General features: G+C 32.5%; 1 protein-coding gene across 6 annotated transcripts in view; it reads left to right on the top strand.

The window, feature by feature from the left end:
• Positions 1 to 15,909, top strand: part of LOC141447530 (lachesin-like) — an 860,405-nt gene that overhangs the window by 261,600 nt on the left and 582,896 nt on the right. For 3 of the 6 annotated variants that reach the window (XM_074115178.1, XM_074115177.1, XM_074115179.1), the window contains 2 exons: positions 161 to 306; positions 12,811 to 12,849. The exons of 1 other annotated variant lie outside the window; for it this stretch is intronic. The gene's annotated coding sequence lies outside the window, so the exon portion shown is untranslated. The remainder of the gene's footprint in view (positions 1 to 160; positions 307 to 12,810; positions 12,850 to 15,909) is intronic. 2 more of the 6 variants (XM_074115181.1, XM_074115180.1) reach the window with 2 other exon arrangements.

Genomic DNA, 15,909 nt, shown 5'->3' with positions numbered 1-15,909 from the left:
ATAAAGATTTGAAGTCCCCAGTTAACCCTTTTTTTTTTTTTAAACATGAGAATTAATTCTTGTAATCGACCTTTTGAGTCCTTTAATATAAGGGCCTAAGTATTCCCCCTCCTCCCTACCAAAAAAAGAAGAGTCTATCAAAAGTTTAAATATTGTACAGGTGTTATGCTGTTCCGAAGATGATCAAAGGGAGCTACGCGCATAAATGAGATCAGAGTTAAAGTATTGTGGATCAACTGCTGGAAGATTTAACTGAATCTCTGTGAAGTGGACCAATATCATCAATCTTCAGCTACAAAAATTTCTGTAAGTGATTAAATATGAAATCAGCTCTTTTAATTAATGGTTATCATAAAAATTATTCATTGAAAAATATGATTCAATTTTTTGTTGTCATGGAATCCCCAGACTAGACTGAAAAGACAAGAAACTAACCAACGCTACAAAACTTATCGCCAGACTACTTGACAAAAGTTCGAAACTTAACCTGAATAGCAGAAGACTCTTATACCTACTGTTACTGCGACCAATTTGGTCATACGGCATCGAAGTATGGGGATCGACTAAACCGTTCCAACTCAGTACGCCACCAGACGTTACTGTCCAAAATACTTCGAAAACTTCTTAACTTCTTCCGTTCTAAGTACCTAACCTTATCATCCATAATGACCTCAAAACCCTTTCATTACGGATCTTGCTCACACTCGATTCTCTCAAATTTCATTTCTCTACAACAGCTCATTCTAAACCTCTCATAGAACACCTATCTTCCCTCCACATTACCAGGTAATCCTCTGAGGAGATTGAAGAGAACAAGGCCTCTCGTGATCTACTCTTATCGTGAGAGCAAAGCACGTTACTGGAGTGACACCACTGGGTGCCTTCTCCACTCATGATTTTCATTCACCATATTTGCTTGTTGCAACAACTGATGCTGTGGTAAATTACAATAAAAGATTTTTGAAAAAACAAATAATATTTTGCTAATTATTATTTTAATTCGAATTATTTCATCTCGCGCCGATGTATAGCCACTTTGGAGAAGTATTCAGTAATGCGAATAATTAATGAAAACAAATTAATTATTTAATATTGTAAGATACTAAACCACGCCCCCTCAAAATATTGTATTAAAGCACAATATTAATTTTTTTTTCTCATTAATAAATTATTCTTTTTTTTTTTTTTTTTTTTTTATGATTTAAGGCGCGTCAACATCTATGGTTATTGGCGCCCGGAGCTTTTTTCAGTGCACTGCCGGCCTCCGGACAGTGTTCTCTCGTTACAGACAACACTGTCCATCACCGGACAGTGAGCTGTAAGAAGCTCCTAGGAAGAGAAAATCTAAGGGTCAGCAGCTGGATTCGAACCCGGGACCTCCGCGTGGGAGTCCAGCCCGCTAACCACTCAGCTAATCCCTCTTAATTCATTTTTAAACAATAATATTGCTTCTAACACGCTTCGTTCATAAACTAAAATTTCAAGCTCAAAGTTATTTCGTTAAAACAAAATTTAGTATTTATCATAAATAATTTTCAAATCTTAAGAGACTTGAATCACTTGTAACGCGAGACGAAAATATAATTGAAGTCAAATTCTCTAAAACAACTTCTGCTGATGGATGAATATCCCAAAACCAAAGATATTATCTAGCACTGCAAACCTAACCATATTAAACAAATTCATATATTCAAAAGTTAAATTTAAATTAAAATGAGAAAATATTTTATTCAAAATTTATTTAAAACAAAAAATATATGTTAAATATATTATTATAAAATATTATTTTATATTCATAAATATCATTTTAACATAAATTTATTCAAACATGTTTATTCTTGCAAAACTCATATTTCCGATATGTGCTTAGAAATGTATTAATTTAAACAATAAACCATAATATGCGTTAACATCATTTTATGTTACGCCATATGTGAAATGCGACCTCATTATTTAAACAGTGCTTTTAGGACCATTTAGAATTTTAACAATTGAATGAAAACAATATATAATATATGGTGGAGAGGGGAGATTGAAACTTGTTTTGACCTGCCAGAGTTCATATTCAGTAATGTGGATAAACAAGTTACAACATGCACCTTTTTTTATTCACTTTATTCATTTGAGAGCTTATATTTACGTCCATATTTACCTCCATATACGTAATATGGAATATAGGATTGGCGTGTAAACCTTTTTTTAATAACAGCTAAATATTGGTAATAAATTGTTGGCTGGAGATAAAAGGAATAATTCGAGCCTTTTTATCATTTAAACCCTTAAAATAGAAGCTTTCAGTCAAGCTTGGATTTGTACCATGATTACAAAAATAAAAGGTTTCGAATCCCTGTTTTTTTATTTTTATTTTTTTTGTAGTTTATAAGTAGTCATTAAATTTTTTTTATTGAGAAGGTGGGGGTCTTTTATTAAGTGAATTACGTATTTTAGAGCGTATTATGATAAAGACTGTGTCAGGTATGTCCAACATATTTTTAGATACTTTTATGGTAACCCTGTAAAAATATTTCTACACCCGTTTTGTTACGATTCATCGTTAAACGCCTCTTCTGTTTATTCATTACTTTCATTACTTTAATAACCAAGTTATTATCAGATTATAGGTTAAAATTTTCAACTAAAAATCTTGCCTTCCCTGCTGGTATCCCAATATAACATTATTATCAAGATTACACATTTAGAAAAATTGGGAAATTTTCGCCATTAAAAATATCCTATGTTGACTATGAAAAACGAAGTATTTCTGAAATTTTGCTTAACTTAAAATAAATACGGCTCAAAATTTACGTAAGCTTCTAAGATCTAAAATTTAAATTGTTCTTCTTTTTTGGTAATAACTTTGCAAGGATTTAGATTTAATTCAATTTTTTATTTTGGTAGGGGCTAATTAAAAATTAAATTAGCTCATCATTCCGGATGTTACATCATCAGATACTAAGTAAATACCCCGATTGTTCCATCACTCATCTCCTCGCCCATTGGATAGAAATCATAGCTTTCCATTGGCGGGGAGAGTGCTTAATACAAATTAATATTACATCGTGATAGCTTCCGAACACGCAAAATTTGAATGAGAAGGCCCCCCCAGTGGGTCGATTCAATATTTTAGTAGGTATTTATTCTCATTAAACTCATTTAGTAATATATAACTCTAGGTGCCTAGAGTACGCTAGAGAGATCACTTTCAATTTCAATTTTATAGAACAATGCACGGCTTTCTAAATAATAATGGAATATTTTTTTTGGGGGGGTGTGCTCATTAACCGGAAGTTTTATTCATTAAATTGGCACTTCCGGCAGAATGATTTGGACCAAAACCTTGATTCTGCCAGAAATATAAAAATTAGAACTTTCTGCTACTTTTTCATTTTTGTACTATAGCCGGATATAGTATATACATTCTAATTGCACATACAAATTTTGTAAAAACTTTTTTTGTTCGGACTCAAGGGAAATTCAAAACGGATTTTTCCAGTGTAAACTCGAAATCGTAATAGTTTTCCCAATAGTTTTTCTTCCTCAAATAGTTTAAGAGAAAGAAGTAAAAACAAAAATTAGGTAAAGAATTCGTCTTTGGGGTGTCAATATGAATAAATAGGATCATAACAAGAAATAAAACAATACAGACTCGTGTGAGTGCCCTGTACATTGTCACTTCTTGAGAACCGACGGGATTTTTCTAATAGTTTTTATTCAAGACGGGTGAACATAAAAAGAAAAAACAAAACTAAAGTAGATTACAAGAAAAGAAAATACGGAGAATTTTCCTTGCACTAACTAACCTTGCGCATAACGGTTGAGAAAATTCATGCAACAGTATTGTTCCCTGAGTTTTCTACTACCCATCCAACATTTTCAAGGGGAAGGGGACCAATTGTCTCATCGACATAATATCCTGAGCAAGAACGGAGAAGAACAATAAGCGGTTCTATTTCCCTATTTTCCCCAAGTTCCCTTCTTGTCTCTTTTTTACAGCTGCATGAAGGCTGGTGACAGAAGAAAGAAAAAGAAAAATTGAAGAAAAGTGTTTTCCAAAGTTATAAAACTTCATATTCACTTTTCCAGGAGATGTACTGCCTATAAATCATATTGTGAGAATTTTTCCGTAGCGCTTTTCTCTTTCCAGTTTTTCCAACGGGCTCTTTCTCTCACACCCACTGTCCCCTTTAATACTTATACTATTTTATCGCAGTTTTATTTTATTTCTTTTTAATGACGCCCTTTTTTAATGATTATACGCTCTGTAAATCTACGTTAAGGGCGATTGATAAGTTTATACGCTCTGTAAATCTACGTTAAGGGCGATTGATAAGTTTATACGCTCTGTAAATCTACGTTAAGGGCGATTGATAAGTTTATACGCTCTGTAAATCTACGTTAAGGGCGATTGATAAGTTTATACGCTCTGTAAAAACAATTTTAAAAATGATACAGGTCCATTTTTTTTATTTAATTTCTTAAATTCGTTCTTCAAACATGGCATTTCAAAGAAATAGCTTAATTTTCGTTAATACGAGTCAATCTCAAACGGAAGCAGCAAATTAGGCTTGGTGACGTTTCTCTACATTGCACTTTCATCCGGATTATCACGCCTGTCTTAAATGATTGCACATCATCACATATCCTTTTAAATTCAACCAGCTTTCATCATCATTCATATTTTTGTTTTTTTGCCTTTTTTTTGGCATTGTCTTTCGCCATACTGCCAGCATCGTCTATGTACACAGCCAGCATCGTCTATGTATACAGCCAGCATCGTCTATGTATAGAGCCAGCATCGTCTATGTATACAGCCATCATCGTCTAGGTGCTTATCACTAGAATATCACTCACTCTCCATTCTTACGAGTACTTATAAATACATTCGCTTCACACATTCATCCCTCTACTATACACAACTATTTACATACAAACTTACAACTAATGCATGGAGCAGTACTCTATATTTCTGCCATCCTTATAGCTTAACCGAAATTAAAATCACCGTAATCCTTCTCTAATCATTTTCTTCCATTCATTCTAATCGGCTATAACTTTTAAATACACTCATATTTCTTTGCTAGCTCTGCTACAGATTTAAGCACATAGATGTTGCTGAAAAGAATATTATGTCTTCGTAGCGAAATGGTGCATCTAAATACCTGTATAAGTCGTCAAACATTCGTTTCCTTTCTACTTACATATCCATTATTATATGTTTGAAATCCTCCTCCTCATTGCAATCTACGCAAAGAGGAGAGGACCTTTTGATGATCCTGTGAAGATACGATTCGCACACCGCGTGCTTCACTATCAGCCTGCTTATTAGTGACAGTTTCCTTAAACCATGGTTGTCTAGGTAACTGATCTGTCATAGTTTCATAGAATCTTCCTTTTTTACCATTGCTGTAATCTATCAGCTATTTTTTTTCCAGATAGTTTCCCCTCAACGATTGAAATGGCAGTGGCCTAGCAATATTTTATGGGTCAACAGTGAGATTGACTCTAGAGTTTGAAGTTCACTGAAATAATGTGGAGTGTGACACCATTAAGGGATTTCTACTTTGGCTGCATTAGATGTCAGACTTGTTTTGCTACCGCTACAGGGGCAGCAGGAATTTTCAATTTCAAATAAATAAATAGAATTTTCCTTAATGATGTCACTTTGTCCAAATTATATTTTCTGAATTTATTTTGGATTTTAACGTGAACTTAGTCCTTTCTCTCCACAGTGTAGTCGATGATTGTTATTATTCTGCAATTTAAATAGTAAGTTTTCTTCCATTATCCAAGTGTAGAGAAAATTCCTGGCCAAGGTATTACAGGTGGTGAGACGAAGCGGAAAAGATCCTTTCCAAGAAAAAGCCAATTTTTTTTAGGAAAATTCGTTAGAAAAATTATTTAAGAGATCTTTCTAAAATTATAATCGTTTTTAGGCCATGCCGTAATCTTCTATGTGCTCCAAACAACAATAGGCTAGCACAACTATAATGATAGATTATCTGTAGCGTTGTTGGTGGCGCAGAGTGGTCCTCACTTTGGTAGATACATTTTCGGAGCTATCATATTCGGTGGAGGTTTTGGAGCTGAGTTGATATTTGGGACAATGGAAGGAGGCAATTATTATCTGTGAACAACAACAGCAATAATAGAGGCACTAATAACAAAACTCTGGGCCCTTTATCTCGCCGAGTAGGTCGGCTGGCCGGCCCTTTTTTGGCCAGCACTTTATCAACTATTATCTTCTAGATGTGACTACATTGTTCAAAAAGGAGAAAATGACATGGCGAGAGAGAGAGAGAGAGATTTGACCAATACTGCCGGAAGTGGGGGCGGGGGAAATAGTCCAGTTTGATGATATGTTTGTTCACTTGATCATCCCACTAACCGACTGACAGTGATAGCATAGGCGTCCCCCCATTTCTGGGACAGGAATAAGCTTGTCCAATATACTCTTCCCGCTCTTATCCATTCACCCAAGCACCATTACAAATGGTGCTTGAATACTAAAACATTTTGGACAATGGTTTAGCGATACTGATTTTCAGAAGTATTTCCATATATAAAGCAAACGAATATGGGGGCAACAATCTAAGCACTTGCTTGAAAATTATCCTGCAAGATTCTAGCATAATAATGTTTTTGCAAGCGCCTATTGATGGTCTGTTCTCAGCACACAGGTTAAGTAGACTATGTTCTGAAAAGGTAATTTCTCTGTTGGTCTATAGGTGTGTCTACTGAATGATGGAGAGAACTATCGTACGAGCGCTTTTCAGCAGACAGCGTTACTGTTCTTTGACAACACAATTATGTAGATAGTGGTTACAGGAAATGATCCAGACTGCTGCTGCATTGCGAAACGTTAAATCTCTTTCGACCCCACATAATTCGTTAGAGCTGCGAACAATTCTACATACCTGTACTTTATCAAGTACAAAGATTTTTTTTTTTTCCAGTTCTTATCTATTCTTAAAAAATTCCCTTAGAAGTTGTTAGAATAACTAGTCAGCTTAGAATTAGTTGCGATAAACTGTATTTTGTCTGTGAGGTTGAATTGTCAGAAAACTGTAAGTTATGTAAAAAGAACATATATTTTTTTGACTGCACTTATTATAAGTTACATTGAGACAAATAATTAACCAGACATTCAGACGCTACTTTGGACAATATACTTTTGTTTAATAATGTAGCTCAAATTTTCGATACCTATAACTTTATAATAAAAGCTATTAAGTTGCGTAGCTTCCTAATAAACAAATAACTCTTTATTATTTTGATTAGAGAACCACTAATTATTTTTAATGACAGATTTGTATTATAATTTGTTTACAATGATTTTGTATTACTATTTCTGATATTACTTCACTTGGTACACTATATTTCTATTTTTCCTCTATTTCTTTATTTACTCCCTTCCCTTTAATTAGAAGAAATTATTTTTAAGTTTTTACAATTATTTCTTATTTGTATTTATTTATTTATATTTTTCTTTCTTAGGAAGAAATTAAGTTTGCTTTTATTTTTATTTGACTTATTGTATTCTCTATAATTCTTAATCTATTCTTAATTTATGTTCTGTTTGTATTCTGTTATTTAATTCTATGTTTAACTTACAATAATTATAATATTTTGTTCAACATGTAACTAACATACACTTTGTATACATCAGATGAAATAAAAAAAAAATAAATAAATAAAAATAAATTCGTTAGAGCTCACTCTGGTGAGCAAAACAACCAAGCCTTTCTTAAGATAACCTAAACCTCGCTAAAACCTTATGCAACCAATATGTTTACACTGTTTGTCTGTACATGGACCACAAGAAATAGGTAAGGTGATTTTTATAGGGTTGGTGGGAGGGGGGGCGAATAATTTTTCCAAAGAATGCGGATGACTAACTAAAATAAAGTTTTTTTAAAAAAAAATTAAAAAATCTTTCTTAAAACGGTGATTGTGCTGCTACCTAGGAGTGACAGCATGAACTAAAGTTAATTATTTGATTAACTTCATTGTTTTTATTAATTATTAAGTAGCTCGAGGTTTTTTTAATTAGGCAACATTATAATTAGATGGTATTAGGTATGTGTTAATTAATGATACCGGAAGTAAGCTGAAATAAATTGTTTTATGCTAGGAAAATGCATAAAATGCATCTTCCTTGTCGAGTGTGCAATAGTACTGCCAGTCTATATAGGTAAGTGATTTTCGCAGGGAGGGAGGGTGGGGCGAATATTTTTTGATTAATTGACTACTCGCCTTCACACTTTCTATAGAAATTCATTATTTTTACTTCTCATCATCCAAGAAAATAAAATACATTAATGGTTGAATTTCATTTATTTTTTTAAATAATAATTCTTATACTTTCATGTTTATAATAGAGGTTTTAGACTAGACACACATATTCCATGTGTTTGATAATAGAGTTTTGGACACTCGTAATATTCCATGATACTTTCCATATTTGATGATTGAGATGTGTGACTAAAGTAGATATGTTTAAGGATACGAGCGACAAAGCGATCTACTCCCCTGCATCAACTCAGATCGTACTGAAAGTAAATTGTGATTTCAGCTGTATATATAGAGTGTTAGTGCTCCCTGGTGGACAAAATATGAACTAATTTTGGTTTTTCTTAAGTTAAAGTAGTGATTGTGCTGCTACCTAGGAGTGACAGCATAAACTAAAGTTGGTTACTTTATTAACTCCATTGTTTTTATTAATTATTAAGTAGCTCGAGCTTTTTTTTAATTAGGCAAATTATAATTAGATGGTATTAGGTATGTGTTAATTAATGATACCGGAAGTAAGCTAAAATAAATTGTTTTATGCTAGGAAAATGCATAAAATGCATCTTGCTTGTCGAGTGTGCAATAGTACTGCCAGTCTATATAGGTAAGTGATTTTCGCAGGGAGGGAAGGTGGGGCGAATATTTTTGATTTTTTTTTTTTTGTAATTCTTAAAGATACTTTCATGTTTAATAATAGAGGTTTTAGACAAGACACTCATAACATTCCATGATACTCTTTTATGATGAATTGAGATGTGGAACTAGACTAGATTATATTTGGAGAGACGAGCGACAGAGCGATCTTCTCCCCAGCAACGCTCAAGTCGTACTGAAGAGAAATCGTGTTTGACAGCTGTATATATAGAGTGTTAATGCTACCTGGTGGAGAAAATATGAACTAATTTTGAGGTTTTTTTTTCTGATTTTACCGCTCTCTGACGGCATTTTTTCGAACTAATTATTTTTTTTTCTGATTTTACCGCTCTCTGACGGCATTTTTTCGAACTAATTGTTTTTTTTTTTTCTGATTTTACCGCTCTCTGACGGCGTTTTTTGGAACTAATTAATTTTTTTCTGTTTTTCCCTGATTTTTTTTTGCTGAATTAAAGGTGTAATTTCTTTGTTTCTTTTAATAACTCTATTACCTAAATGGAATATTTTGTTAGATACTTACTTGTCCAGTACTTTATTTGCATCTTATCCTTTTTATTGTTTTTTAATTTTGTGTTTTTATTTATTTATTTATTTTTTCTTAAACATAAAAATAAAGAGTTTATGGGAAAATGAGAAAATATAATATGTCGTCTTTAAATTTTTTTTAGATTATTCTTTATTTTGCTACCAATTATACACTTTTTTTTATATAACAAAAACATCTAGAACAATTACATCTTTTAAGTAAAGATTTTTAAAATTAACTAAATTATAAAATTAAAATTCGCATTACATTATTTAACTTTATATTTTTTTTTAAATAAATATTAAATAGAAAAAAGTATTAGAAATATACTGCTATACACTACTGTATTTTTAGTTTTAATATTATATATATAATTAAAATTATAAATACAAAATTTATATAAGAAAGCACATAATGAAGCTGGAAGCCTGAAAGTTCGCCACGAAAGGTACCTAGGGCTGATTCTTGTCCTGAACAGCATGCATCTTGATTATCTGTGAAAAAGATAAATGACTAGAATTATTTATATGTATCAAAATATTATTAGAATATAATATTTTGGTTTTAATATATTTAAAGGAAAATTATTTAGCTTTTAAGCATCCCCAATCAAATCTAAATAATTATAATCTTGTGCCAATAAATGTAATGAGCTACCTAAATCTCGTCTACATGGCTGCATTCATCAAAACATCAACATCATCTCTAGTTAACAACACATTCTTATTTATATAATTAATTAGGTACAATAACTGGAGAGACGAAGGGTCTGTTAATGCGATAGTCAAGTCACAATAATATTGGAATCTCAGTGGCAAAAAATTCACGCTGCAAATCTTAATGTTCTAGATTTTTGCATTGGGGGAAACCTCCTCTACTCCCTTTGGAACAGCTGGAAATCTTTTACTATCCATCCCCTGCTCTTGCTGCCATCCCCAGCTAATAGGTTTGAAAGGATCTGAAGTGTTGGCCCAATTTATCCATCATTATTCCCTACTCCACTCTAGAGGCTAGATGGAGGATAAATAGGGCCGCCCTAGGGTTGAAGAGATATGAGCCCTTCTTTTGCTTCCTCACCCCCTCCCACACGCACAATATCTCCCGGATCTGCCGCACTTCTTCCTCCAATACTTTAAGCACTCTTTATCTTCCTTTATCGCCTATGATTAATTACCCTCTGAACTCTAATTGGATCAATAAATAATTTAATTTGCTCTCCCCTTTCTACTTCAATTTATTTGTTCCTCCTACTTTTCAATTTTGCTTTAAACAAAAGCGACGCCCTCCACTTCTTTTTGTTTCAAATTAAATTAAAGTTTCATTAATAATATCAGATAAAAAATATTTTATTAGTATTTTCCAAAAGAAAACATTAGTTCATAATAAATTTCAACATTTCAGTTTAATTTTCACAAATCTATTTAAACTGAATAACTTCAAATTCGATTTTCTTTCACCACAATTTTTAAGATCTTCTCTAAAATTGGAATGTTTAATCAACTTGATCCCCAGAAGATTTCTAAAATTAATTTTCTTTAAGAGGTATTTCAAATAGATGTTAAGTTCGAATAAATGATAAGTTTTTCACCAAATCGATGGAAGCATTTTACGTGGAAATCTAAGAAAATTATTAGTCCTTACTAATTTGCGATGTCCTCGATTTTCTTCTTAAAAAGTTCGAAGAATTTGTACTCGTACAAATGAACTAATACGTATATAATTTTCCGCCCAGTTAGACCCAGCAATATGAAATGAGTGAGCAGGAGAAAGTGCTTTTAATTCTTTAAAATAAATTTAATCAGTAGATTAGAGGAAACCTGAATTAAAAGGGTCTCAAACACTTCTTCTGTCACAGCCACTTTGATTACTGAACATTCCAATTAGTCTCCCCTTTAAATTAGCTTCCGGTATGGTTGTGACAGGGTATAGAGGATTAGGTTAGGTGTCGCTCTCTAGCTTTGACATTCACAGAACGTGTGTGTGGTAACTCTCGCTTTATTACTGGCTTCAAAACTTCATCGGTAATCATTAAGGTCTTTATTTCTTTGAGCCTAATCCCTTTCTTTTGTTCTGGAGTTACAATACATTTATTACAAACCCAGAAAGATATTTACATATTTAAATAGATTGCAATATTTAAAGTGATAAATAATTATTAATGTTCTCTCTTTCAGAAGAGAGAAAAGTTTGTTTTATCTCTCTCTCTTACCCCTGTAAGGAAAGAAGTATTGATTGTCCTCTTCATGCCATCTTTGCGATGTCTCCTACAGGTGGTGACCCAAATGTGATCTCTGCCCAGGGCTCCCATTGCCAAAATGAAGGAATTAAAGCAAGCTCCAAGCTCCGGGTAAACCTAGGAGTTAACAATGACTCTCTCTTAAAGAATTGACAAACGAAAATCATACTGAAGAAGATTATCACCCTAGTCAGAGGACATTGCCTCTTAAAGAAGCTAACTATATTAATAGGATGAAAAAATAATTGCCATTTCAGTCGTGATACATTTATTATGCCGAGCTTTCGACCTAGGGACTAGGTCATCTTCAGGACTAGTTTACTAAGTAATATTTTTACACTACAGGGTTGGTGTGTCTTCTGTCTCTGTAGAGTCCATGAACAGACAATACAGAAGACACACCAACCCTGTAATGTAAAAATATTACTTTGTAAACTAGCCCTGAAGATGACCTAGTCCCCTAGGTCGAAAGCTCGGCAGAATAAATGTATCACGACTGAAATGGCAATTATTTTTTCATCCTATTGAAACTATGAATCAGTCACCAAAAAGAATGAACAACAATAACTATATTAAGGTAGTTTCTACAAAGGTTCGCCAAAAAGTCTAGGTCAGAGGTCGCCAAAGTGGTCTATATAGACCCCCGGGGGTCTATTTAGCAAAAATAGAGGGTCGATTGGGGGTCTTATCTATAATCACTTATTATTTAATAAATTTTAAGGTATTTAAATTTCAACATTCAAGATATTTTTCATAAAACTATTTGTTACACAATGTAAAATTACTTTAATAAATGTTTAAAATCATAAAATAAATGTAATAAACACAGTACCTAATAGATAGCTTTATTTTTAATTAACTGAAAATTACTTTTATGGGGGGGCCGATGGAGATTTCGAAAAATTATATAGAGGGGGTCCATGATCAAAAAAGTTTGGCAACCCCTGATCTAGGTGCACAGTTTACTTCCCTAGTGAGGCCATAATTCCAGATTTGATTAGTTAATACTCTAAAATTATTCATTATATTACGCTACATAATTTTTCGCATGTCTCTTTCTATTCTAAACAATCACAACATACTAAGTATGTAAATTCTGTTGCAGGTATGACTAGAAAAGAGAAACGTCTATGCTGAAGGAGACGTGAGTTGACATTTTTATTTTGTTTCACAGAGCAGTTAATATATGCCCTGAATATTACAAAATATATATTGACTTGTTAAATAATAAATTACTTCATTAATACTACAGGTTGATATAACATTTCGATACCGAGAAATAACTAATCGATAGCAGAAACAAAAACAAAACAAAAAATATCGCAAACAGCATAAATATTTAATCATTTCAACGTAATAAATTATTTTTCATGTTTCTTAATAATGAAAATTTAAATAGTAATAAAAGATTTTATTATTTTTCCCCCCCTCTAATTTGGTTCACTTGTTTTACTGACTAAATGGAATTATTAAAAAGATTCTATTAATAATTAATTGTGAACAAAGTGTAAGAGAGTAATCCCCAAAGAAATATTTAATGTTAAGTGAACAGAGAATATAAACAAAATTGAAAAAAACAATTTACTGTTAATTTGTTAAAGTTTAGTGAATAATCTTTACATACTTAGTAAAATAAAAAGGTGACATCATTAGTGTTGGAGTAAAATGATTTTAATAAATTTTAATATCAGCTTTTTTTATGTCGAAAATTATTAGACACATGTCTCGCCCGACCAATGGGTCTAATCAGTCGAAAAAACAAAACAAAAACCAAAAATCAGTAATAAAATGAGTTATTTTCTGGTCATTTTTAGTTTATTTTTTAATTGGGTATTTTCTCATATAAAGTATGAACATGATGCATCAGTTTCATCAGTCTCATGCTGAATGAGAAAAAGAAATTCATCACGAGGAATAATTATATAACACCCTGAAATATTTAACTAAAATAACGTGATTCTTAATGTCAAGTTATATTTAATATAAAATTTAAACGTAGAAATGAAGCAAAAAAAAGTTTCATCATTAAAAAAATGCCCAAAATTACAACTGAATTGTAGTTTAACTCATTTTGGGAAATCTGTATAGGGAATTACTGGATTTATGAATAAATTAAAGTAAAGTAATCGCCTATTTTTTAAGGCGGGGCTGAAGGTCCAACTACCAATTAGGTGTCGTGGACGGAGGCGAATAGCAAACATACTTTACTGTAGATTTCTCATATTAACCTTTAAATAAAATCCAAAGACCTAGACCAGGGGGAATCGAACCCACTAAACCAACAATACATCTTAGCTTTGCGGGTCTAGCCTATAACCGCCTAACATACATTACTGTAAATTTCTTTTATTAACCATTAAATAAAATCCAAGACCTAGACCAGGGGAATCGAACCCACTAAACCAACAATACATCTTAGCATTGCGGATCCAGTCTATAACCGCCTAACATACTTTACTGTAAATTTCTTTTATTAACCATTAAATAAAATCCAAGACCTAGACCGGGGGAATCGAACCTACTAAACCAACAATACATCTTAGCTTTGCGAGTCTAGCCTATAACCGCTCGGCTACCGTGGCGCCTGATTTATGAATAATAATAATACTTTTTTATTAATTATAAAATGAGGCACTGAACAGAACAGTGTATCCTTTTTCTTTCGCTAACCTCAGTAATTAACTACACTTAATTAAAATAAAACTTTAAAACTTATTTTAAATTATAATTATATTAATTAACTCACAAGAAAGTCATTTTTCTCATTCAACATGGTATACTATTATGTGTTTGGTGCATAAAGTTATTTTACGATTATGTAAACACGTAAGAAGTGAGATAAAAAAGAAATGTAGTACCTAAATTAAGAAAACCTAAGTACCGAACTTAGCGGACATATGAAGTCGTAAACCCCCGTTACCGGATTACGCTCTGTGTTCGCTCGGACCTCAGCGGAAGTGAGGTGCTTGAAGAAAAGATAATAAAAGAGATACAAGATTGGGGGATTTGAACCTAGTGAATCACTGGGATCATCAACTGGGTTAATCACTTAATAATTTCCACGCAAAAAGTTATTTTAGTTTTATTTATTATTAATGGTTTTTATATGTTTTCAAATTTAAATCATTTTCTGCTGAGATTAAATGTAAAAATTTGAAACATATAAATTTACTTTTAGGGAAGAGAACGTAAAGATATCAACATTTATTTTTTATTTTATTCTTTTTAAAACATTTTATTTATTTAGTTTATTTTTTCCTTTTGCAAGGTAAGCCCGCATTGACTAAATTTAAATAAAAAATGTTCCAGTCTGCCGCTGTGAGAGGAACTGTGTCACAGTTAATGGCGTGTCACTGAAGTAAATATGAATAATTCAGCGAACGTGTGAGGCTTCTCGCTTAGAAAAGGGCTCGTCTGCCGCCAGAGAAGGTTTTAACGAATAGCTCGATTTGTTAGGGTTTTTTCTTTCTTTCTAACAACTTCCCTTTTTAAGAGGGTTTCGAAGAATGAGCGAGCTACAGTAAGTAAATTATAATCTACAAAAATTTGAAGCCTTAATAGTAATACATTTCTTGCAACTTGGAATTTGTTTTTTCCCCATTTTCAGGGTGAAGAGGAAACAGTTCCTTGTATCCCGCACGATGAGAAGACTAAGTCACTTGGAGACGAAAGAAGATAAAGGCCCGAAAACAACTGCTGAGAAAATCCTGGCCCTTTTTTTAAAAAAAGACTTGAAAAGAAGAAAAAAAAAGGGATCAGCTTTATAAAACCCTCTTGTCCGCCATATCCTCTAATCTTATCACATCTAAATCCCGATCTGTGGATTCGCTAAACCCAGATACATCAACCACCACTCCCTATTTGTGATGTGGCTGAACTTAAGGGCAAGTCCATGTAATGATATCTCCAACGTTTCTCCTCCTCTGCACAATTTGCTCTCTTTGCTGAACTTGCCAAAATGTAGAAATCTCCAATGGGCTGAGATTGTGTAGTCTTGCTAACACTCTTTTGGATTTGTCTGGAAGAGTGATGCTTTGATTATAAGATTATGCTTAAATAAGCTAAATTAAATTACTTCTAGCTCTCACTTCTTCGTTAGATTTTTTACTTTCATAAGAAACATTTGTGCCTTCTTCAGTTCTTGAGACTTCTTAATCTTTGGCATTCACATAAGTTCAGTAGTTTTCAAAATGGTAAATTAAAG

Source organism: Rhodnius prolixus, unplaced genomic scaffold (assembly GCF_049639745.1).
Source record: "Rhodnius prolixus isolate KJV_2025 unplaced genomic scaffold, Rpr scaffold_7, whole genome shotgun sequence".
Lineage (NCBI taxonomy): Eukaryota > Metazoa > Arthropoda > Insecta > Hemiptera > Reduviidae > Rhodnius > Rhodnius prolixus.
The sequence above is the reverse complement of the archived record's forward strand: the minus strand, read 5'-3'. Positions and strand labels throughout refer to the sequence as shown.